Source organism: Sminthopsis crassicaudata, chromosome 1 (assembly GCF_048593235.1).
Source record: "Sminthopsis crassicaudata isolate SCR6 chromosome 1, ASM4859323v1, whole genome shotgun sequence".
Lineage (NCBI taxonomy): Eukaryota > Metazoa > Chordata > Mammalia > Dasyuromorphia > Dasyuridae > Sminthopsis > Sminthopsis crassicaudata.
Window position 1 is genome coordinate 267,322,182 of NC_133617.1, and position 24,985 is coordinate 267,347,166.

The 24,985-nt window shown below is 35.4% G+C and overlaps 1 long non-coding RNA gene across 1 annotated transcript in view; it reads left to right on the forward strand.

The window, feature by feature from the left end:
• The window catches only part of LOC141549317 (uncharacterized), a 96,236-nt gene that overhangs the window by 64,867 nt on the left and 6,384 nt on the right, over positions 1-24,985 (forward strand). Inside the window, exon 2 of the long non-coding RNA XR_012484322.1 lies at positions 17,816-18,017. This is a non-coding gene — a long non-coding RNA (uncharacterized LOC141549317). The remainder of the gene's footprint in view (positions 1-17,815; positions 18,018-24,985) is intronic.

The window sequence follows — 24,985 nt, forward strand, 5'->3', positions numbered from 1 at the left end:
GAATTATTTCTAATAGCTTTTTAATAGAATCTCTGGGGTTCTCTAAATATGCCATCATATAATCTGCAAAGAGTGATAGTTTAGTTTCCTAATTACCTACTCTAATTCCTTTAATCTCTTTCTTGACTCTTATTGCTGAGGCCAGTGTTTCTAATACAATATTTAATAGTAATGGTGATAATGGGCAACCTTGTTTCACTCCTGGGAAAGGTTCCAGTTTATCCCCATTACATATGATGCTTATTGATGGTTTTGAATATATGCTCCTGATTGTTTTAAGGAATAGTCCATTCATTCCTATACTCTCAAGTGTTTTTAGTGGGAATGGATGTTGGATTTTGTCAAATGCTTTTTCTGCATCTATTGAGATGATCATATGGTTTTTGTTAATTTGGCTATTGATATAGTCAATTATGCTAATAGTTTCCTAAAATTGAACAAGCCCTGCATTCCTGGGAAAAATCCCATTTGGTCATAGTGTATTATCCTGGGGATGATTTTCTGTAATCTTTTTGCTATATATTTTTTAAGATTTTAGCATCAATATTCATTAGGGAGATTGGTCTATAATTTTCTTTCTCTGTTTTCAACCTACCTGATTTAGGTATCAGTACCATGTCTGTGTCATAAAAGGAATTTGGTAGGACTCCTTCAATCCCTATTTTTTTCAACTAGTTTATATAGCATTGGAGTTAATTGTACTTTAAATGTTTGGTAGAATTCACATGTAAATCCATCTGGTCCTGGGGATTTTTTCTTAGGGAGTTGGTTAATAGATTGTTCTGTTTCTTTTTCTAAAATGAGACTATTTAGACTATTTACTTCTTCCTCTGTTAATCTGGGCAAGCTATATTTTTTAAGGTATTCTTCAATTTCATTTAAGTTATCGAATTTATTGGCATAAAGTTGGGCAAAGTAATTCCAAATTATTGTTCTAATTTCCTCTTCATTAGTGGTGAGTTCTCCCTTTTCATTTTTTTTCATATTTTAATAGTTTTTATTTACCAGATATATGCATGGGTAATTTTACAACATTGATAATTGCCAAACCTTTTGTTCTAATTTTCCTCCTCCTTTTCCCCCCAGATGGCAGGTTGACCAATACATGTTAAATATGTTAAAGTATTAATTAAATGCAATATATGTATTCATGTCCAAACAGTTGTTTTGCTGTACAAAAAGAATCAGACTTTGAAATAGTGTACAATTAGCCTGTGAAGGAAATCCAAAATGCAGGCAGACAAAATTAGAGGATTTGGGAATTCTATGTAGTGGTTCATAATCATCTCCTAGAGTTCTTTTGCTGAGTGTAGCTGGTTCAGTTTATTACTGCTCTATTGGAACTGATTTGGTTCATCTCATTGTTGAAAATGGCCACATCCATCAGAACTGATCATCATATAGTATTGTTGTTGAAGTATACAACAGTCTCCTCATCCTGCTCATTTCACTCAGCATCAGTTCATGTAAGTTTCTCCAGGCCTTTCTGAAATCATTCTGTTGGTCATTTCTTATAGAACAATAATATTCCATAATATTCATATACCACAATTTATTTAGCCATTCTCCAATTGATGGGCATCCACTCAGTTTCCAGCTTCTGGCCACTACAAAGAGGGCTGCCACAAACATTCTTGCACATACAGGTCACTTTCCCTTCTTTAAGATCTCTTTGGCATATAAGCCCAGTAGTAACACTGCTGGATCAAAGGATATGTACAGTTTGATAACTTTTTGAGCATAGTTCCAAATTTCTCTCCAGAATGGATGGATTCTGTAGCGAGCTGTCGTCTCCAGAAGCTGCCGGATCACTCTCTGGGAAGAGATCTGCTGTGTCTTCTACTCAAATCTCTCCAACAGATTCTTCTTCCTGTAACGAACCGTTGTCTCCAGGCAGTTGCTGTTAACTCTTGTCCAGAGAAGTGACTTCCCTTCCTGCAGAGAGCCCCGTCAAGCCTGATGCAATGCAGAGAGTCTCTTTTTATCTCTGGGAGTCCTCTCTTTTATTCTCCCAGAGAATGGGCGTGGGATAATGCAAGGGCTTCTGGGAAGAACCACCTCAGCCAATGAGCCTGCTCCTTCCATCAAGTCAACCTGAGTTCTCACCTTGTAATTGTCCAACCTGAATTCTCACCTTGTCACTATCCAGACAACCTCAGTTCTCACTTAGTAATCCTAACATCTCCCCCTTTCTTTTGATTTAGAACATAGGACAGTCATGACCTTGAAACATAAATCCATCAATATGGGAAGTATTACAGATAATTACATAAATGACCTTGAAACATAAATCCATCAATATGGGAAGTATTACAGATAATTACATAAATGACCTTGAAACATAAATCCATCAATATGGGAAGTATTACAGATAATTACATAAATTACATAAGCACATAGTAACATAGTAACGTAACACATGCTAGAAGTATATAACATAATCATAAATTGAAAATTTATAAATGTCCATAAGTCCATTGTCCATTAGTCTCATCTTGTGTGAGGAAGTCCAATGATTCCTGCTGGTTTTAAAGTTCTTTAACAGTCTTCTTATTATCCATGCTCTTTCAGTGTCAGATGTTTCTTAGATCTTCTCCTTTATTTTGAGGTCTTTCTCTTTTTCTGTCTCTCTCTGATGGACAAGGCGAATATGACTCGTTGGCACCCATCTGATTCCTTCTCCTGCTGAAGAAATACAAGCAAACCCTCTCCCCCAGGCAGTTAACCTATCTGGTCCCTTCCATTCACCACTTTCTGGATCTCTCCACATCACCTGGCGATTATCTAAGGACAGTGGAGATGCTCGCACTGGACACTGCTTTGTAGGCACTCTCAGAAGGTGAAATGGTCAAGCCTACTGTGCCTGGAAGCAAAGGATCCATAGGCTCAACAGGAACAGATTTCACTTCTCCAGGGAGTATCTCAGTAGTCTCTACTGCACACAACTCTATTTTTCCTAATTTCAATCCCTTTCTTCCATCTGATTGCCTTTTGGCTGATTGATCATGTCTTAAAATTCTCTGGATGTAACCTCGGCTGCCATCATGCCCCACTTGGGGGGCTGAAGCTGGGCCCCACCTGTCATTTCCCTGGGTCAATCTACATTCGGAGGCCCAGTGGAGGCCCTTGTGACATTTTGGACATGGAGTTTTAGGTCTTCTCTCACCCTGTCTTCTCACTGTATCTCCATATCTACACTGAGCTCTTAGATGTCCAATTTTTCCACATTGAAAACATCGCCGAGTTTCTCTAGAAGTCCCTTGCCAGGAGGGACCCTGTCTTTCCACATTCATCATTGTCCGGGTGTAAAAAGCATTTGTTCCCATTGTAGCACAGCGTCTTATGATCTCCTCTAAAGGAGCATCTTTGTCTAATCCCCATATAATTCTTTTGCAAATCTCATTGGCATTTTCCTTAGCCAGATGTCTGGTCATTATTTCTGTAGCTGAATTTTCTCCAATAGTTCTTTTGACAGCAGTTTGCAAACGTCCCACAAAATCTGCAAAAGGTTCATTGGGACCTTGCTGTATTTTAGTGAAAGCCTCTCCCCGATCTTTCTGTCCAGGGAGGACACCCCAAGCTTTTATTGCAGCCTTAGCAATTTGCTCATATATTGTCATGGTATAATTAATCTGTTCTGAATTCTCTCCATACTGACCTTCACCAGCTAAGTGCTCAAAAGTGAATTTTGTGTTAACTCCTATTTCCAAATTGCATTTGACTTGAATTTTACATAATTCATGAAATTCCGCAAGCCATAGCAAATTTTCTCCAGGATCCAGACATGTCCTTGCTATGGATTTCCAATCATTTGGGGTTAGGACTTCATAAGACAAACCATCTAGTAACATTTTAACATAAGCTGATGTAGCCCCATAAAGGGTACAACCTTTTTTCAAATCTTTAATTTTATTCAAATCTAAAGGTGCATATCTTCTCCTTTTTTGACCTACAGAGTCAATATCTTCAATCACAGGATATTCATGTATAAAATCACTTATATCCTGTCCTTCTCTCTTAGCTTTAACCAATGCTTTTTCTAATCTTGTCATAGGCTTAGGCTGCTTCACAGGCAATTCTGTTTGTGTTTCTGCCTCTTCCTCTCCTCCTTCTTGCTCCACCCATGAAGGGTTAATTGAGGGAGGAGATGGGAGGTGCTCCTGTTGCTGTTGCTCAGAATTGTACTTAACTTCATTGTTATCTGATTCATCCTTTTCACCTAGTTTAGTTGACACTTCCCCATTTTGCTCCTTCATCTCTTCCTTTAGAATAACATTTTTTAAAGCCATTTGGATTAAATTGTAGGTATGAATTGTATCTTTGGAAACTGAGTTTGGTCTGGAACCAAAGGGTAAAATGTCACAAAGGTAATTGTAGTGTTCACCTAATTGCTCTCCTACTAATTTCCACTCATCTGGATCCAATTCTTCTTCCAGAGAAAAACAAGGACATATGACCTTCACAGTTCTTAAAAGTTCAGTAATCTCCTCTAAAATTATAATCAATCCTTGGCTTTTCATAACCTTGATGATGCTCTCTAAACATTTTCCTTGAACAGAAGGTGTTTGCCCCATTTCACTATAAGAGATTCCTGGTTTAGCCCTTAACAAGTTACGTTCCTTATTTATCTATTAGCACGCTCACTTAATCTTTAACAAAGTTTCCTCGTTACTCACGGTTCTGGGTCAGAGAGACTGAGATCTGGATGGGAGGCTTTTCCACTGGAATCAGGACCATGTCTGTCCCTGTTCAGGCGCCAAATTGCGAAGGTCTGGTCTAGCTCCTCTTGTCAGAATAAGCATAAGTCCTTGCCCCACGTTGGGCGCCAATTGTAGCGAGCTGTCGTCTCCAGAAGCTGCCGGATCACTCTCTGGGAAGAGATCTGCTGTGTCTTCTACTCAAATCTCTCCAACAGATTCTTCTTCCTGTAACGAACCGTTGTCTCCAGGCAGTTGCTGTTAACTCTTGTCCAGAGAAGTGACTTCCTTTCCTGCAGAGAGCCCCGTCAAGCCTGATGCAATGCAGAGAGTCTCTTTTTATCTCTGGGAGTCCTCTCTTTTATTCTCCCAGAGAATGGGCGTGGGATAATGCAAGGGCTTCTGGGAAGAACCACCTCAGCCAATGAGCCTGCTCCTTCCATCAAGTCAACCTGAGTTCTCACCTTGTAATTGTCCAACCTGAATTCTCACCTTGTCACTATCCAGACAACCTCAGTTCTCACTTAGTAATCCTAACAGGATTCTTTCACAACTCCACCAACAATCCATCAGTGTCCCACATCCCCTCCAACATTCTGCATTATCTTTCCCTGTCATTCTAGCCAATCTGACAGGTGTAGTGGTATCTCAGAGTTGTCTTAATTTGCATTTCTCTGATCAATAGTGATTTGGAACACTCTTTTATATGAGTGGAAATAGTTTCAATTTCATCATCTGAAAATTGTCTGTTCATATCCTTTGGCCATTTATCAATTGGAAATTGGCTTGATTTCTTATAAATTATAGTCAATTCTCTATATATTTTGGAAATGAGGCCTTTATTGGAAACTTTGACTATAACAGTGTTTTCCCAGTTTATTGTTTCTCTTCTAATCTTATCTGCATTAGTTTTGTTTGTATAAAAAGTTTTCAATTTGATATAATCAAAGTTTTCTACTTTGTGATTAATAATGATCTCTAGTTCTTCTTTGGACATACATTCATTCCTCTTTCCACAGGTCTGAGAGATAAACTATCCTCTGTTCCTCTAATTTATTTATAATCTCATTCTCTATTCCTAGGTCATGAACCCATTTTGACCTAATCTTGGTGTACAGTGTTAAGATCAATGCCTAGTTTCTGCCATATTAATTTCCAATTTTCCCAGCAATTTTTGTCAAACATTGAGTTCTTATCCCAAAAGCTGGGGTCCTTGGATTTATCAAACACTAGGTTATTAGAGTTATTAATTATTTTGTCCTTTGGACCTAACCTATTCCAATGATCAACTAGTGATTTCTTAGCCAATACCAAATGGTTTTGGTAACCACTGCTTTATAATATAATTTTAGATCTGGTACAGCTAGGTCACCTTCATTTGATTTTTTTTCATTAATTCCCTTGAAATTCTTGAATTTTTGTTTTTCCATATGAACCTTGTTGTTATTTTTTCTAGGTCATTAAAATTGTTTTTTGGGAGTCTGATTGGTATAGCGCTAAATAAATAGACTAATTTACGTAGTATTGTCATCTTTATTATATTTATTCACCCTATCCAAGAGCACTTAATATTTTTCCAATTAGTTAGATCAGACTTAATTTATGTGTTAAGTGTTTTGTAGTTTTGCTCATATAGTTTCTGATTTTTCCTTGGCAGATAAATTCCTAAATATTTTATACTAGTTACTTTAAATGGAATTTCTCTTTATAACTCTAACTGTTGGATTTTGTTAGTGACATATAAGAATGCTGATGATTTATGTGGGTTTATTTTGTATCCTGTAACTTTGCTAAAGATGTGGATTATTTCTAATAGCTTTTTAGTAGAATCTTTGGGGTTCTTTATGTATACCACCATATCATCAGCAAAGAGTGATAATTTGGTTTGCTCATTACCTACTCTAATTCCTTTAATCTCTTTCTCCACTCTTATTGCCAAAGCTAGCATATCTAATACAATATTGAATAGTAATGGTGATAGCAGACAACCTTGTTTCACCCCTGATCTTAATGGGAATGGTTGCAGTCTTTCTCCCTTTTCATTTTTAAGACTAACAATTTGATTTTCCTCTTTCCTTTTTTTAATCAGATTTACTAAGGGTTTGTCTATTTTGTTGTTTTTTTCATAGAACCAACTCTTAGTTTTATTAAATAATTCAATAGTTTTTTATTTCAATTTTATTAATCTCTCCTTTTATTTTTAGAATTTCAAGTTTTGTGTTTCTCTGGGGGGTTTTAATTTGTTCCTTTTCTAGCATTTTTAGTTGTAAGCCCAATTCTCTTTCTCTATTTTATGCAAGTAGGCCTCTACAGATATAAAATTCCCCCTCATTATTGCTTTGGCTGCATCCTACATATTTTGGTATGATATCTCATTATTGTCATTTTCTTGGGTGAAGTTATTAATTATGTCTATGATTTTCTGTTTCACCCAATCATTCTTTAGTATTAGATTATTTAGTTTCCAATTATTTTTTTGGTCTATTTTCCCCTACCTTTTTATTGAATCTAATTTTCATTGCATCGTGGTCTGAAAAGGATGCATTTACTATTTCTCCTAATTATATTTGAGTTTGAAGATTTTATGTCTTAATATATGGTCAATTTTTGTATAGGTTCCATGAGCTGCTGAGAAGAAAGTGTACTCCTTTCTGTCTCCATTTAATTTTCTCCAAAGATCTATCATATCAAACTTTTCTAGTATTCTATTTACCTCTTTGACTTCTTTCTTATTTATTTTGTGGTTTGATTTATCTAATTCTGAGAGTGCAAGGTTGAGATCTCCCACTATTATAGTTTTGCTGTCTATTTCTTTTTGCAACTCTCTTAATTTCTCTTTTAAGAATTTAGATGCTGCACCACTTGGTGTGTATATGTTTAATATTGATACTGCTTTTTTGTCTATGATACCCTTTAGCAAGATATAGTGCCCTTCCTTATCTCTTTTAATTAGATCAGTTTTTGCTTTTACTTGATCTGAGATGAGCATGGCAACCCCTGCTTTTTTGGCTTCACCTGAAGCATAGTAGATTCTGCTCTAACCTTTTACTTTTGGTTTGAATGTATCACCCTGTTTCAGGTGTGTTTCCTGTAAACAACATATTGTAGGATTCTGGCTTTTTATCCAGTCTGCTAACTGCTTCCTCTTTATGGGAGAGTTTGCCCCATTCACATTTGTGGTTGAAATTACTAATTCTGTATTACTTGCCATCATGTTAACCCCTGCTTATGCTTTTTTTCCTTTCCTTCCCCCTTACCTCCCTCCCCAGTATTAAACTTGTGAGCACCACTTGCTTCTCACAGCCCTCCCTTTTTAGTATCGTCCCCCCTCTTTAGAGGTCCTCCCCCTATTTTACCCCTTTTCCTCACAATTTCTGTATTGCCTTCCACTTAGCTTACTCCTTCCCTTTTTACTTTTCCCCTCCCACTTTTCAATGAAGTGGAAGGAGTTTCACCATAAATTGAATATGTCTGTATTTTTCTCTTTAAGCCAATTCTAATGAGAATATGATACACACTTTGTTCATCCCTCTCCATTCTTTCTCTCAGATATAATAGGTTTCCTTTGCCTCTTTGTGAGATGTAGTACCACCACTTTACCCTTTTTTCTGGTATAATTTCCTTTCCACCTCTATTTCTAGAACACTTTATACATGTGTTCTTCATATATCTTTATGGCAGAAATATAGTTCTCAAGATTTATTTTATCTTTTTAAAAATCTCTTGAATTCTGGATTTGGAGATCAAACTTTTTGTTTAGATCTGGTTTTTTCATCAAGAATAGATGGAATTCATTTATTTTGTTGAGTGTCCATCTTCTTCCCTGGAAAAAGATGCTCATTTTTGCTGTGTAAGTTATTCTTGGCTGCATCCAAGTTCCTTAGCCTTTTGGAATATGATATTCCAGGCCCTTGACATTTTTTTCCATTGTTTCATTTTTTTTTGTTGTTTTGCTTGACTGATTCTTTGTGTCTCCTGGAGTCATTCAATTCTATTTGTTTGATTCTGATTTTCAATTATGTATTTTCTTCATTCATTTTTTTATATCTTTTTCTAATTGTCCAAGTGAGTTTTTATGTGAGTTGTTTTGTTCTATGGAATATTTTTTCCATTTTGCCAATTTTATTTTTTAGAGAGCTGTTTTCTTTTTCCAACTCACTAATTTTGTTTTTGAAGTATTTGATTTCTTTATCCACTCTATCTTTAAATGCATAGGATGATTTATCCAGACTCTCTTGTCAGGTTTCCCTTTCTTTTTCCCATTTTTCTTCTAGCTCTATTGTGAGAGCCTTTTTGATTTCTTCTATGAAACTTTTGTGTATTGAGGAGCAGATCATATCTCCCTTTGGGGATTCATCTGGAGACAGTCTATTTTTAGTCTCCTCAGGGTTTAAAGTCTGCTCCCTATCCATATAGAAGCTATCAGTGGTTAGAGTCCATTTTAATTTTTTACTCATTTTGTCAGAGCCCAATCAAAGAAAACAAATTAACAAGAAAAACAAATGGTCTGCTTTTTTTGGGGGGGCAGGGATGGGGCTAGATGGTGTTACCCAGCTTCCTCTACAGACAGCGAGGGACAGCAGCGAGGCACTAGCAGGACAGCTGTTGTTTCTGTGCTCTGAGACTCTGAGGCTCTAAGAATGGGCTGAGTCACTCTGGGTAGGAGTGGCCAGGTCCTGAGAGATACTAGCTTTTCAGGATTATAGTCTTTACCTCCTGTATTTACAGCTTCTCTGCTGATCCTGGCTTGCTGCCAAAACAGAATATCCACATGGTGGTAAAGATCTTTCCGCAGAAACGGCAGAGATTGCACCCCTCCCCACTCCGGTCTTCCCAATGTGAGCTGCCTAACAAGCTCTCCCTGCTTGCCCTCAGCCTATACCTGATCTGGTCGTCTCCACTCCCGAGCAAAAACAGACCTTTTCTGGCAAATTTCAAGGATGTCTTCTCTTGGTAATTATTTGTGGGGGGTTTTCCGGTCAAGCACTAATTCCAAGGTTTGTCATGAAATAAATTTTTGAGAGAAAACACAGAGCTTAAGCAGATGTGTGCCTCCTCTCTGCCATCTTGGCCAGAAGTCTATGCCTAAATTTTTCAAACTTGTTCATATCTAGTTTATATTTTCAATTAATGATTGATTGAATGAATGCAACAATCTGGGCCTTCTAGGATTACATTAATAAGGAGGTCTGATAATTGATTAGGAGTCTAAAAAACCTACTCTAATATTAATAATAACTAATGTTTGCGTACTTTCTTAAGTTTGTAAAATACAATAGATGGGAGGAGGGAGGAAATGAGGGAAGGAAGGAGGGAGGGAAGATGGAAGAAAAGGAAGGAGGGAGAGAAGCAGACAGACATATACATATATATATATATATATATATATATATATATATATATATATATAGAGAGAGAGAGAGAGAGAGAGAGAGAGAGAGAGAGAGAGAGAGAGAGAGAGAGAGAGAGATACATATAGAGATATATCAGCTTGGTACAGAGAAAAGTACACTGACTTTGGATTCAAAAAATCTATGGTATTTATTATCTATGTGACTTTGGGATAAATCAATTAACCTTCCTATGCTTCATTTCCTTATCTATAAAATTAAGGGTATGAACTAGATAGTTGTGAAATCCCTTCTACCTGTAGATATATGATCCTATGATTTTTAAATTCAAATAGTTCATCATAGCTTTGTCCTGCTAATATGCATACAACAAATTCTCTTGGAGTAAAACACATAAAGCTGTATGAACAGCTTTATTAAGAGAATCAAAGATAATACAAAGAGTTTGGGATGTGATCAGAAATGCTGATTTAAATCTTGCCTCTAAAACTACTAACTAGGCAATCATAAACAACATACTTAATCTCTTCAAAACTCAGTTTCCTAATATGGATATAATAATATCTATAATGCAACTCTGTTCATATAATTTTAGAATTACTATCCAATAGCTATCTTGTTCAAATGATGCCTAAAAAGAATTTTCTCTAAAATAAATCCAACAAATGGTAATATAATTTTTGCTTAAAAATATTCAAATTAGGTAGAATCACACTCTCCTAAAGCAGTAGCTTTCAATTTTAAATAGCTCTAATTTTCAAGAAGTTTTTCTTTTTCTAAAGTTAAAATTCTTCTTATACCCAGAGCTCCTAGTTCTGGGGCCAAGTGGCAAAAGTCCAACACTACTTCTACATAGATTTGTGTACCTTCTTATTGTCAAAAAGGTTAATAGAAATATATTTTTCCCAACATAGAGAAGGACAAGACCAGGAAACTTTTGAATTCTACAGAAAGCAAAGGTGCCAAGATAGTGTGGACAGGTACCAGGACCAGCAATCAGAAGATTGAAATTGGAAACCCTGAAATGAATATAATCATGAATGGTTGAACACTAGTCTAGTTCACTGGATTACTTAAGGAATTATCTGTTTGGACAGAATTTTGAATTTTCCCTGACTGTTGGGGCTCATGGGAACTGGTGAATCTGTCCTCTCTCTATTTACTTCCCCACTGCTTCTTCAAGGCTGCCAGAAAAACTTGCCTTGCTTAACCTTGAGAATTTCTTGTTCACTTTGTAGTTTGCTTATATGTTCTTTTTTTAAAAATGGCTTTCATCTCCATATAAGGATAAACTGATTTTCATTGCATTCCAAGCAAACATTTGTTACAAAGTTATCTACCACAATAGAAAAGGATTAAGGTAGCCCATTAATTTATTATCCTAAGATCTCTGTCTTTGTCTCTCTTGCTCTGTTTCCCTGTCTCCCTGTTTCTTTTTCTGTGTTTCTGTCTTTCTCCCTGTTTCTCCCTCTCTTTCCTCCTCCTCACCTTGATATAGAAATGTGTTCCATTCTAAAACAGCTTTTATGTCTCCCTTAAGTCTTTTCTTCAGGCCCAATATCCCCAGCACTTTCAAATGGTCCTTACTTAGCATGAACTCTAAGCCCTATCTGCTCTCCTCTGAATATTTTCTAGCTTGGAAATGTTTTCCCTATAATGTGATTTACTGAAATGGGCACCATATTCTAGATGTGGTCAAATCAATACAATGCCTAGCAGGATAGTCATATCCTCATATCTAGGAGCTAATGAAATCCCAAATCACATAACTTCTTTTGGCTACCATATTGTACATGCTGTTATTTATAGTGAACATGGAGTTATCTAAAACTTGTAGATTCTTTTGGACAATCTGCAATCTTAAATTCCATCTTGTATTTGTATAATTTTTTTAACTAAGATAAGAAAGATTGTATTTATCCATATTAAATTTCAAAGCAGTGTTATAACTTATTAAGTTCTTTTTGTATCCTGTTGCTTCTATTCAGTGTTTTAACTAACCCTTTCAGCTTTGCAGCATTTTCAAATTTGATCATTATTCCACCTATCACTTTATCCAAGTTATTGGGGAAAGTTCAACAAAATAGGACCAAATACAAAGTCGTAAGGGATTGCATTGTAGACATTTTTTCAAGTCAATAGAAAACAATTTATGATCACTCTTTGGGTCTAACTATATCACTTGTTCTTGTTCAATGAGTTCCTATATCTCCCTATTACCTCCAAGATCTATCATAGAGATCTCTGTCCGGCATTTAAAACTCTTCATAATCTAGACCCTTCTTACTTTTTCATGCTTCTTATATTCTCCACACTTTCCAATAGGCCAATATAGTTATGTTGACCAAAGAGCAGTTTCTTGAGTATTATGATAACCTCTGTGAACTCTTTAGTATATTCAGAGTTAACAGCAGTTGTATAATTTCTATGCTCTTTGATCATTTATTTTCAGGGTTTGACAAGTGTGACACTCGCTCTCTCAGATCTCTATGTCTCTGTACTGGCTGACCTCCTCTCACCTTTTTCTTTTTGTTTGCTTGGATTTCTTCAAGACTCAGTCCAAATCCCACTTCATTTTAAATCACACTTAAGTTTTTCTTTTGGAAATTGTAGAGGTGATGTTCATACCTGTAACTATAATAGAGTTTTCATCTTCAGACTCAAACCCATTGTAAACAAAATTCTGCTCTTGAGAAAGGAGAAAAAAGCTATAGTTGTTATTTTAAGAAAAGCTCCTCTGCAAGTGATAGGGTGAAGGGCATGGCAGATTCTACAATGATAGCTTAGGTCCTGGAAGAGTTGTGTATTTTGCAAAGTAGCATGTCTTCCTTTTATTTAACCTCACCAGAATGTACTCTTAATACTTTGGACTTTCTCTTTCCCATAGAGACCCCTTGATCTGGAAGTTTATCTACCTCTGGCCTTCTCACATTAGAAAAAATCTTCCTCTGAGTGTCTGGGTACTCCCAGAACCTCAATTTTAAGACGGAGGCTCAAAACAACCATGTTTTCATTGCTCTGCTGATAATACTCATGTCTATCTAGATTCGCTTCTCCAATGCTTTTTACCTTCATTTTGTGTATTATGTTCCTGTGCTAGAATATACGCTTCTTGAAAGCAGGGACTATTTTTTCTGCTTGTATTTATATTTCTAACATTTAGCACGTATCTGAAACATACTAAACACTTAATAAATGCTTGTTTCCTGACCAAGTGACTGATTTGACCTCACAACATCCCTATACAATTTTCCATGACTCTAAATTGCAAAGAAGATACTGATTTACTCTTATAGAAATTCCCTACCCACGTCAATGAAGTCACAAATCCAGTCAAAACAAAAATATATTACATGATCAACCCTCAATTTAAGGAGATGACACCTATAAGCATATTTAATTATTAAAAATCACATTCCCTGTTTATTTAGTTATCTCCTAAACATACTGTTTCTATGGATAATTTAAATTCATCTCAAGCAGTAATATAAATGGAGATATATTTCCTAAAAATTAAAAACAGTATACTTTATTCTATTAATATCATCTATTCCACAATGGGTCAAAACACATGGAAAATCACAGCTATTTTTCTAATGATTCAAGATAGCCTTATATCTTTTTTAACAATTCAGGTCTGTTACTGCTGATGAGTACAGAAATGCATTTTCCTCCCATCTCTGCTTTCCAAATTGAATTGGTAACAAATATGAAATCCATTTTTTCAGTACCACTGCAGAGTACATGCAGAATGTTATCAAATATAGCCTATACTGCTATTAACTTTAAAGCAAAGAAACGGTTCTATCATATGGTTTCTTATCAAGAAAATTAAATAGAAGGACTGATTACCAGTGGATAATATTCTCTTGTGAGTCATTTTTTAAATGGGTCACATTGTTCTTTTCATTGGAAACTGAAAAATAGATGCTATATCAGCAGCGTTTTGGGGGGAAAATAGCACATTATCTGGAACTAACTTTGGAGGACATATTTCTTTGTAAATTGAGGGCTATGGTAGAATCATATAATGTTTAGACCTGAAAGGGATATATTCAGCAATTTCATTTTCAAGATGAGGAAACTAAAGCTTTTAAAGAAGTCAATCAAATTTTTCAAAGTCACACAGCTAGTTAATTTTGTAGAATTGTGATTAGAACCAATATTCATAATTTTGTTACAATTAAATATTTAAAATAGGAAAAATAACAAGCATTTTTTACATTATATACCTAGTAAGTACTAAAATCACATATTTAAGTGCCTGGCATATAGTAGAAGCTTAATAAATATTTGTTAATCAATATAAGCTCTTACATGAATGAATCTAAAATGTAGTTAGGGTTTCTAAGTCAAAAAAAATTTAAAAAAGGGGCAGCTAGGTGGCACAGTAGATAGAGCACCAGCCTTGAATTCAGGAGGATGGGAGTTCAAATGTGGTCTCAGACACTTAACACTTCCTAGCTGGTGGACCCTGGGCAAGTCACTTAACCCCAGCCTCAAAAAAGGAAAAAAAAATTTTTTTTAATGTTTTATTGGTTCCTTTTGTTTTTTACTATATGGAAATGCTATAATTAGCATTTCCATATATACAGTTTCTTCTCTTCCCAACCACCATCAAATTTATCTTTAACAATGAAAAACAATTAGGCAAAAAGCAACCTACTCAGTATCCTTGTCCCACAATGTATCCCAGATCATAATGCCCCTCCTTATCTTTTTTTAATGTAAACTTTCTCATTTGTCTAAACTTTATCTAAACTTTTTATTTAGATCTCCTTTATTCCAAAGTACATCTCTTTTACCTTTTCCTTCTCCAGATAGTCTTCTTTTATGGGAAATAGAGCTAGAGCTAGAGCTAGATAGAAATAGATTTTAGATAAATTGGTAGTAAATCCTCCCACTCCATCCCATGTTACATGGGCACGCTTCATCAACACACATTCTCAGGGTCTCTTTGATCATTGTTGCTTGTGAGACTTCTGTTGGGCATGAAACTTCCTTGCCATATGTGTTTCCTCTCCATTCAATGGGTCCCTGGCATTGTTCACAACCTTCTCACTTCATGTCTGATTTATTGGAATGACCTGATGGTGGATCTCCCTGCCTCATGTTATCATATCAACTTCTCCCCACCTCATATACTCAATAAATGCTAATGGTTTCCTATTGCCTAAGGATGAAATATAGACTTATTTTTTAATGAGGGCCATAGCATGAGGGTATCTATGGGCTCTTGCAATGCCTCATTTACAATTAAACCCAGATATTTACAATTAAACCCAGGACTCTAGAAGGGAACAGTAAAGGGAAGATACATTGTTAATCTCATTAATCACAAAACATTTTTTTAAATTCCAGGCACTGTATCAAGTGTTAAGGACTCAAAGACAAAAATATTCCCTGCCTTCAAGGATCTTATATATTAATAGGGAGATAATGTAATAAATATCTATGTCCAAAAGAGAAACATACAGTTTAAGAGGAAAGTAATCTAAAAAAAAAAAAGTTCTAGCGGTAAAAAAGATAGACTAAGGGTCACTCACCTTTGCCTTTATGGGAAACAGAAAGATTTGTATTTTATCCTAAAGTTTATTAAGGAGGGAAAAGTGTTACATGGTGACACATAGCAGGGAAACACACTAGGAGGTAAAATTTGAGCTGAGTTTTGAAGTTTTGAAGGAAACCAGAGACACTAAGAGACAGATATCCTACTTGTGTCTAAGGAACAATAAGAAAGCCAGTGTCACTGAACTCCTTGACCCTGAAGTTTTGTCTCCATGTTACAGAAATCTCTTAATTCTGAAAGTTCAGTTCTGAACTTCTCACAATGGAAGTATCCTATCCCCTGTGGCCTCTTCCTCCGATTGGCTGGTTTCTCCCAAAACATCCATTTTAAGAATGAACCTCATGCTAGCTGTGTCTTCCTTCCTAAATCTCCAGACTTTCTCTATCATGCTCCACAATTGTATTCCCTATACTCCACCACCATCTCACCACCTAACCATTTCCTATTTTTTTCTAACTTCTTTTTATATATTGTTTTCCCCCATTGGCTCCTTAAGGGCAGGAATGGGTCTTTCTGTTTGCATTCTATTTCCAGCATTAGAATAGTGCATAGTATAGAGTAAGCATTTAATAATAATGATGGTCCTAAAGAGGATTAAAAGGTTAGGAAAGAGTCAGATTCTGAAGAATCCTAAATGCCTCATTAAAAAAATAAGTCTATATTTCATCCTTAGGCAATAGGAAACCATTAGCATTTATTGAGTATATGAGGAGGGGGAGGAGTTGATATGATAACATGAGGCAAGGAGATCCACCATCAGGTCATTCCAATAAATCAGACATGAAGTGAGAAGGTTGAGAACAATGCCAGTATCCATGTGAATGGAGAGAAACACATAGGAAAGACATTGTGAAGTTAGAAAGGATAAGTGGTAGCAGTGTCTAGTTTCCGCTCAACATCCAAAAGAGAAAAGTCTAGCCCAACAATCAGAGAAGCTTGCTTACAACTCACCTCATAGTCTTTACTAAATATATTGCCCTCAATAAATTGGATTGCACCTGTTTCCTATTCTGAGAAAAGCAAAAACTAACATTTTATATCCTGTACATTCAGAACATGGAGATCAACCCATTTACTCAGTTTCTCATTTAAAATATTATTTTATATTCTTTCCCCCTGGTTCTGCTTTGAGGAAGAGGTGGAAAAAAAAGAAGAAAACTTTTAAAAGTCATAGAAAAATGAACAGCTAGATGGCTAAGTAATTACACTTCTTTTTCCTATATATTGTAGTTGGTTCTCTTATGTCTCAGCAGTCTGTAGCTCAAGGACATCCGGAGAGACTGAGCTCTGCTAAATTAGTTGCTAGCCAAAGTCCCTTGGTAAATAAGGAACACTGAATTAATACCAGAGTCCCATCAGGTGAGGCCTGAAGCACCTAATTGACAGAGATAACTTGAGATGACCCAGTTGTGACTATAGGTAAGAAATGAATAAGCTTTTGAGGAAGGAGGAGAGAAGGTTTTAAACTATTTACTAACAGACAAAACCAGTAGAGATTCATTCTTTTTCTCTGACTTAATTGTAGTGTAGCCATGGAAGCCTTATGTCTTAGTGTGGCATTCTTGGACCTTTTGAATTGAAAAAGAAAAATTCATAATCAAATTCAAATGACTGAGGAGATTCTGGGGTCATGGAATAAAGGTAGATTTGTGCGATTAAGCTAATAATTAACCCAACAAGAAAACTTCCAAAAGACAAAAATTCAAAAGATGTGTTAGTTACATAGTAAGAAAGAAGTAGATTAGAATAAACTGAAGTATAGAAAAAAATAACAAGAATAGAGACTTAGAGAAAATGGATGGAATAAAATAGACAGAAGTTCTTTAAGGGAGAAGGGAAACATACACACAGAGAGATAACTATTCTTGATTATAAATTATCATTGTTGAAAGCCAACATCAACTGAGATTTTTCTTTTCCAATTGCTACTTTCCAGAAAACAGAAGGGAAAGAATTCAAAATTCTATGTAAGATGATAAAAAACAAATTCATTGAAAGATATTGAATGGAAAAAATAGTCACCCCATTGAAACTGCTCTTTCATAGATTACTTGTAATTTTCCTAAGTGCCAAATTCTGTGATCTTTTCAATTCTCCTCCTTCCCCTCTTTAGCTTTTGGCACTATTACCTACTACCTCTTACTAGCTCTATCACCCCTGGACTATAGAAATAACGCATTATGCTCTTTTTTTTGCAGTGTAGGACTCACAAATCTGACTTCTTAAGGCAGAATTTTCCAAACCATGGATCTACTTGGGTGGAAAAAAATAAGACCTCACCAGAAAGGATGTAAAGCAATTTTTAAAATGGAAACAAAGTTCAAGTAAAAGTCAACAAAACCGGAACTAACTTGAAGAACTCATTCTAAAAAGTGAAGAGAGCCAACAAACACTTATTAAGTAAGTACCCCAGGTGCCAGGCACCATGCTAAGCATACTCTACCTTTCATTTCCCTCTGGCCCCAGATACCAAAGGTATACTGGCAAGGAACTACAAGGTTTCAAGGAGACACCTCCCATTTATACATTTCCCCTTTTTGCCTTTGGGAGGCAGTATGGTATGGCAGAATTGAAGCCAGATAATCTGGGTTCAAATCTTTTTTTTTTTTTTTTTTTTTTTTTTTATACACTATCTGCAAAACCTTAAACAAATCCTTTGATTATAGGGACATAGAGCTAGAGTTGAGAAAAAAACTTAGAAATCATTAAGTCTGACAGAATTGGAGCCAGATAATGTGGGTTCAAAACCTTTTTTCTGACATGTAACTATTTGCATGACTTATAAAAACAAATCCCTTAGTTATAGGAACATAGAACTAGAGTTAAGAAAAAACTTAGAAATCATTAAGTCTGACTTCATTTTAGTGACAAGGAAACTGAGTCCCAAGGTTGTGATTTGTTTGAGGTCACCATTATAGATGGTATTTTAGTCCAAGTTCTCTGATTCCAAAACCAAAACCAAACTACCCTTTTAACATCTCTGGGACTCAGTTTTCTTAACTATAAATATTAATGAATTGGATGATAATCTTAAAGAATTTCATTTCTAAATCTATGATCTCATCATGGTGATTATTTGTATTATTTAATATATCTTTACTTTTAAAATTTGTGAATTGTTATACAAATTATAATAAATTATGCATTTTGTTTGAATAAAGCACATGAGCTAAAAAAAATGTATAGATTGTTTTGTCAAAAATATCCATCTTTAAACTTGCAATGTGGGGACAAGTTGAGTACTTAGGCAAAAAAAGAACTATAAAGTAAGGAAAAGGATTTGCCCCCTTCTCCAAATAATGGGTTTAATCAAGGCCTTCATCATTCATCTTAATTGCAAAATCCAGCCTCTTCTATGGTCTTATGTTTCTGGACTTCTCTGTACCTTTTGATACCATTTACCACCACTCTTATTCTCCTCCTCAATATATTCTATTCCCTTATTTTCATTACACTTTTCTCTGGCTCCCTTTCTACCTGTCTGAATACTTCTCAGCCCCCTTTCCTGGTTATTTATGCATGTCTACATTCTTCTCTGCCTACATCTCCTCTTTATTCAATGTATGTAGATGGCTTCCAAATGCATATGTCCAGCACTCATCTCCAAGATGATCTTCAATCATCTTATTTGCTAAGATCTCATTATGTCAAAAGTTCAGTGATAATTACTGAAAAAGGTAGAAAAGGTCAGCATCCAAAGACCTATGAAGCTATATCTTAACATGTAAAGTACAGGTGAGTCAGACTGGAATGGGACATCTTGTTAGCATGAGGAATCCCAAATAAGCCTTTGAAGATACAGACAGTTTAACCTTTTACCTCGACCTCCTTAAGGATAAGAGGAGGAAAAAGAGTGCCTAAACTCATACAAACAGTAAGGTGATCACAAGAAGCTCCCAATGATATGCTCCTTTTTGCCACTGTCTGTCCCACACAAATGGTAGAGTCCTTCTTGCATGTCATCAGGGGTTATAGACACTGAATTCATGGATGGCTACTCATGACCTCACTAGCACCTTCATAGTAATTTTTTGTAGTGGGGTAAGATTGATCAGATCTGTGATTTTATTTGCACAAAGAATATCCAAAGAGGAAACTTCATCATTCTATGTAAATCTATAGCTGATCTGAATCTTTAAAAAAAGTGTTTACAACACTGAGAGATTGTACAATTTCTGAGAGATCACATCGAAGATGTATCAGAGAAAGAATTTGAACCCAAATTTTTCTGACTCCAATAACATTTTTCTATTCACTCTCTATTCTCAAATAGCAAGATTTGGAACCTATTTAATAGGTTCCAATTTATTGGAATCTATATTAAATAGAAACCTATTAACTTATCTCCTCTTTGTTGATCAAATTTTAAAAACAAGTTTTCTATACTATTATTTCTACTTTCTTGTCTCCCAGTCATTTCTCAACTGACAGCATGAAAGGAAGGCCTTAAGTACCCATTTCTTTCTCTTCAAAATGATAAAGAATGAGACCCTTCTCTAGGCAAAGGTTGCCAAGGATATAACTCAAGGTTATGGTGGGTATTATGGAAGTGAGAGTTTACACACAATTGGACTCCATCCAAGAAGATGTGTGTCCAAATGTTCTTATACCCATCACTTGTGTGAGGAAAGGTAATGAGAAAAAAGAAGAAGGGGAAGGGAGGAAGAGAGGAAGGAAGGAAGGAAGGAGGGAAGGAAGGAAGGAAAGAAGGAAGGAAAGAAGGAAGGAAGGAAGGAAGGAAGGAAGGAAGGAAGGAAGGAAGGAAGGAAGGAAGGAAGGAAGGAAGGAAGGAAGGAAGGAAGGAAGGAAAGAAGGAAGGAAGGAAGGAAGGAAGGAAGGAAGGATCTTCTCATGGGCTACACAGGGTCTTTCCACTTTACCACTACCTGAAAGTTGTTGCTTCAAGTTTGTCAAAGACTTCTTAATTGATAAATTCAATAACCTTTTCTTAGGCTTTATATCCAGCAGCTGTCAAACTTTCTCAATTCCTATTCTACAACATCTCCTACCATTTGTTCCTTTCTTACATAATTATAACTCCAGGTAAGGATTTCACCACCTTAATATGAATTGTTTTAACTTCCTAAAAGTTGTCTAATCTTATCTCCAATCTAACCTCTGAACAATAATCAAATACTCTTCCTAAAGCACAAATATGAGAATTCACTCCATAAAGACTCATTATGACTTTTAGGATAAAATACAAACTCTTCAGATTGGCATTTAAAGTCCCTTACAATTGAACTCCAGGCTTTCTGGCTTATTTAACATTATTCCCTTTCATGTATATTTTTTGTTTACATGTATGTTAGTCATTTTATTCATATCCAATTCTTTCATTCAACTCCAATTCTGGAGTTTCTTGACAAAGATACATAAGTGATTTACTATTTCCTTCTCCAGCTCATTTTATACATGAGGAACTAAAACAAACTGGGCCAAGTGACTTATCCAGAGTCACATAGCTAATATCAGGTTAGATTTTAACTCACAAATATAAATCTTTCTGACTTCAAACCCAGCACTCTATCCACTGCATTGTCTAGCTACCCTTCATATAAATACTACATTCCAGCTAAATTGACCTATTTGTTGAATTGCAATGGAGGATGCCCAAGTCAAAAGTGGGAAAGCTCTTGGCATGTTTGCTAAATCCAATATTAATTTGTTCAGCAAGCATTTTTAAGTACCCACTTCATACTAGCCACTAGGGATATAGAAACAAAAAGGAAACAGACCTTGTACTATATTCTACTGAAGGAACCAACATCTACACATTTGTCAATACAAACTACATATAATATAATACAAAGTCATTTAATGAGAAGGGCACTAACAGCTAGAGTGATCTGGAAAGATCTCAGGTAGAAGATGACATGAATCAAGCCTTTCTTACGAAGTTTCCTCTTTTAGGACACATTGACATAATTAGGGTTCATTGAAATATAGTAAATCATAAAAGAGAATGTAGTAAGACCTTGAGCCATGATTCTGGTTAAATAACTACATATGCTGAACATCAATCATTAGTATTTACACTGCTGTTACATAAAATAAAGCAAAAGTAAGGGCCAGAGATGGAAGTCTCTGAAAAACATGGCTAGATCTGCATTCTCCCTAAGCTGCCATATACAACCACAGAATGAGTAGAAGATTGTCAGGACCTGGAGCTTTCTTATTAAAAATAGTCAGGTAACTGGGGAGATGTTTTTCTCATGGTCAAAATTACACCAAATCCTGAAATTAATGGAAATTTTCTTCCCTATGGAAACATTATCTGTTGCAAAAGTTGAAAACTTCAGCTACATATTTAGAAAAGTCTTCACATTTGGTTTTTCTTATGACAGTTCTATTTTATTACAATTTTAAGGGTTTTTTGTTCTAAGTTATAAAAATAAATCATGTCAGTCAGCAGACATTGATCAAACATCTACTCCATGTCAGGCATTGTGCTACATACATACAAAGGTAAATACAGTCCCTGTTCTCAAGTTGTAATTTGTTTTAATATTTTTTATTTTTTAATTTTTTTTGTTGTAATCTCTTTTAGTAGATTAATTTTTTAAATTAATTAATTAATTAATGTTTTTAATTTTTTTTTGTTGTAATCTCTTTTAGTAGAAAAGAAGCCCATAGAAATGTGCCCTGTATGAAAGTGAGATCACGTATTTTGTACATTTCATGGCTTTTGTAGACATGAGTGTTCAGTAGCTATGCCAGATCATTCCATGCTTTGGGAACTTTCCAGATAATCTTTCCAAGCATTTCCTAATTCATTAATAACAGTCTAAACCATGGTTTGGGGAGACTGAACCAAGCTCTAACAACAATATGCCACTTATTTTCCAAAGGCAACTGAAAGATGGAAAAGAATATTGTTACAGTTGTTTGCCACAGGAAATCTAAAGCTACCTAAGAGAATATAAAGGTTTTTCCAAGGAAGAAAATGCTAATTCCAAGTATGATTGATCATAATTTAGAGGCAATAACATATTCTGAGAAAAGTTGAGAATTTTCCTTCTGAAATTCCTTAAAGGATCCCAGCTGAACAACTGGCATGGATACATTGCCATGAATAATTCCAGTTCTCTTTTGAAAGATCTAATTTGCCATTCAACAATTTACTGAATTACAGAGTACAATATGTACTAGCAGTATAGAAGAGATACCTTCACTATTTTGTAGTAACTTCTAATGTCATAAAAACGTTCATTTTTTTTCCTAAATATCAGTTTGCCAAAAGGAAAAAAAAATGCCTTCTCATGTGTTATGGGTATAGTATGTTTCAGAAATCTGCACATCAAATTTAATATCTTTTTCACATGAAAAATCTCAAATTAACTATAAATGATTGCTAACTCACTGTTAGAGATCTTTGAAGGTAGTAGCAGATATGATTGCTAACCCACTGTTAGAGATCTTTGAAAAATTGTGGAGGGTGGGAGAGATGCCTCAGGACTGTAGACAGACAAATGTTGGCCCAATTTTAAAAAAGAAAGAAAAAGGCAATATTTTTAAACCACAAGCTGGTAAGCTTGATGCAAATCCCTTTCAAAATTCTATAATAAATTATTAAAGAGATGAATTCTATGTCTAACAGTAGTGGAATGAGGAGGTACTGTAGGTCTCTTCACAAGAGCAGAACTCTCAGTCATCCCCATTTTTGTTTGAATTGGGTATCTCTTTCCTAGTTACTCTTTTCTTACCCCTTTGGATGGACTTTTTCTCCAGCTCCTTTCTCAGCAGCTATGCTCAGGAGATGTGATTTTTCTTTCAAATTTAGGCATACAAACAATAGGAAGGGAAGTAGCCAGTGCCCCACCTTCCCAAAGCAAGGCAGCTAGTAATAGTTTTACCCCAGCCAAATTTCTTTTTTGTTTAGAAAGGTCCAGATTAACTCTTCTCTTTGCCTCTTTTTTCTTTTTTCTCTGTATCTTTGTATGTGTGTGGCTTTTTGTGTCTCTCTCTATCTCTGTGTCTCTATCTCTCTCTGTCTCTCTGTGTCTGTGTCTGTATCTGTCTATTTATCTGTCTTTCTCTCTTTCTCTTGCTCTTATTCTTAATCTCTCTCTCCCTCTTCTTCTGGCTCTGGCTCTTTCTCTTCCCCCTGAAGTTATTAAATTGTTTAACAATAATTATCTTTGGTTTTATCTGAATCTCCAACCAGAAAATTTCTACTAAAATATTGCAATATTAAATTTGTCTTTCTCTTCTTTAAAGCTTTCTCTTATGGCACTTTTGTGTTACATTTCTGTAATGAAAGGCATTGTTCATCAATGCAATGGTTAACCATGTTTATCTTAAAACAAACTTTAAAGATAAGGTGAAAAGAAAGTTAAATAAGCTTTAAAGAAACAAAGATAAGTTTCTGGATCAGAGATATTCCCTCTTGGAAGAGATGGAAAAAAAAAAAAAGGAGGCAAGAAGTGAGAAAATAATAATTTTTCCTGTGTTGAAGCTAAATAGGATATACCTAGTCATGTCGCATGGCTCCAAAGCCTGACACTTATAGCTTCATTGCTGAAGTTTTTCTCATATTTGCATGGTGATTCTTCTTCCTCACTCCCCTCTAATGCCTTCACATCATATAGTTAGTATGACCTAATATAACAAGAACTGGCTGCTCCAATCCTTGGTCCAACTGCATTCCAATTAATCACCCATTTCCCCCTTCTGATTCTGCATTTTTGGTCTGCTTCACCTTTATTGTCTAGGTATCAGGGACTATAGAACTGAATATAATTGAAGGAAGGGGACATCTCAGATTGTGAGATAAATCTGAGGCTCACTTCTTTAGAGGCAGATTTAAACTCTTTAATAAAATCCCATTGTCTCGGGACTGTCTCAGTAGTTTTTCTTGCAGATTAGACAATTTTAGAAATCCCCACAATAAACTGGCTCCAGAAGTAATGAGTTCTTCATCAGTAGAAGTATTCAGGTTGAAAATGGGTGGACATTTATCACAAATATTGTAGAAAGGTGCTTGTTTTTCAGTTTAGGGTTGTTTCTTTCAGATATAAATGAGACTAGAAAATGACTTCTAATCTGTCTTCCAAATCTGAAATTCTTTGACTAAAATGATTTAGACTTTTTTTTTTACTGTGGGTCACTTTAATAGTTCTAAATATATGGCAAGACAAAATTTTAGAATCTCAAATCCCCAAAGCAGATTTATCCCAAATAAACAGGCTTTATCTGACTGCTAAATCTCTAGGCAATCCTTTAACTGGATCAAGGATTGTTTTTCCCAGTTGAAATTATTCTATTACCAAGAATAGATTTCTCAAAAGTTGTACTCTCATATTTATCATCCTGACAGACTGTGAACATTAGAAATTTATGTTCTTGTGTTCTTCCATAGTTATAGC